Raw genomic sequence first — 1,897 nt, 5'->3', positions numbered from 1 at the left:
TTCTCCGATATTGATTTGATTTATAAAGGCTTGTGACTGTTTCAAATTTAACAGAATTCCCAATCAATTCTAAAATCTTGTATATTAAAGATTAATATTTCAATAGAGATTAGTGTAATACATTTTTTTTTAAATATTTGGGTTGCACAAACTATCAATTTTGATTAAACAAAATCAGTGTCTTCTATATTTACTTTTGGCGATTTAGCTATAGTTTGTCTAAATGACGAACTTCCCTAGCCATTTGTCTGGACCCGTGGCGGTATAACTATGGCAACGAGGTTAGTGGGTTAAGTAAAAACTACTTCTAAAATACAGAACGATATAGGTTTCAAAATATTTGAGATGAATGAAATTACGATTTAATTTTTAAAAGATACTTATGTTAGTTCTTACGTTAGGGGTAGCTCTTACCATAGACAAACTATAGGTTTACCAGTCCGATTCCTTAGACCAGGGAAATAAAATTTAGTTAGGCCGTTAATTAGTTTGCATGTAGTTAAGCAAATGTTTCAACCTTTAGCCAGTGCGATAAGGCAAATGAAATTTTTTTCTTCTCGAATTTAAAGTAAATCAATATTCAACTATTATGAAATAATTTCTCCCTTGAAATGTGATTATTTTGTCTGCAAATTTTGCTCATAATTCTTGGAGAATAATGGTGACTAACTGGCTTGCAGGGAAATTTTAACCGTAATAACTTTCTTCAAAACCTATGAAAATTAAAGGATGGAAAATTTCGTTTAATCGAAAATTTAGTTTCGAAACTTTCAGATTAAAAATTTCGTTTTATGGAGTTTATCGAATTTTTAGCGATTATTGCTATTGATTTCTCTAGCTTTTAAATCGGATATTTTTTTATACGATATAATTAACCACTACCTAATTTCTAAACTAAACACGCATTTGAGGAGTCTGATTCTCGTGATTTCGTTGTCTATCTTTTTTCGGCTATCACTACTACGGATTTCACAATTTTTAATAATTTTCTTTATTGTGATAATTATTTACAATATGCGAAGAAGGAAGTAATTTCTGCTCCCCCAACAACATGCGAAAATCTCACCCATAATAAATAAATATATATATTTTTACACGTCCAACTTAAAATATATATATATATTGTAAACAAAGCGCTTTTGTTGTTTTAAATGAGTAACATATATGTTTAAAAGTATCTTGCAGTAAGATATTAGTGCTAGAGTTCTGTCGCAGACATCTCTAAAAGATTTTGCCACCGGGATGGGTTCTTCGGTGATTTTCTGTAACGAGTAATTTTCGTGATTCTAAAGTACAGATTTTAAAAATTTGAAAACAGTTGAAATGTCATTCAGACTAGAAAAGAAATTTACCAAAACTGTGAAATTAAAATTTTTAAGTCTTTAATAACTCCAATTCTTCTGAGAATTGGAGATTTTAATTTAACCGCATGAATATTCAGCACCGAACTCTAGTATTGTCGCATTAGTCTGCATGGTGCGTAGCGTTTTTAAAAAGGGCTTAAAGGTGCTTATTTTCGTTATTTAAAAAGCCCTTAAACGTGCTTTTTTCATTGTGTGTTTTTAAAAAGTGCTTAATTTTCAAACAAGAGATTTTTTTTCGTTGCCATGCCGATTTTCGCCACGTATTATGCAAAAGCATGCTTTTCACATTGTTCTAATCAACTTTTTCACTATTCATTTCGGCGTACCGTCGGTCCATAGCGTATGAAAGCGCCAACCATTTTATATGTTTGATGAAATACTTGCGAGTTCGTATGTGCGTCTACTGAGCTGACTTCGGTGAGATTATTGCACTTTCATGTGCAGCTCTGCTGCATTTTGCAAGATATTCTCAATTTTAGACTTCATTTTTCACCCTCTGATATCGAACCGAAAAATCTCTATCATTTTAGAAC

Source organism: Parasteatoda tepidariorum, chromosome 2 (assembly GCF_043381705.1).
Source record: "Parasteatoda tepidariorum isolate YZ-2023 chromosome 2, CAS_Ptep_4.0, whole genome shotgun sequence".
NCBI classification, from domain to species: Eukaryota; Metazoa; Arthropoda; class Arachnida; order Araneae; family Theridiidae; genus Parasteatoda; species Parasteatoda tepidariorum.
The sequence above is the reverse complement of the archived record's forward strand: the minus strand, read 5'-3'. Positions refer to the sequence as shown.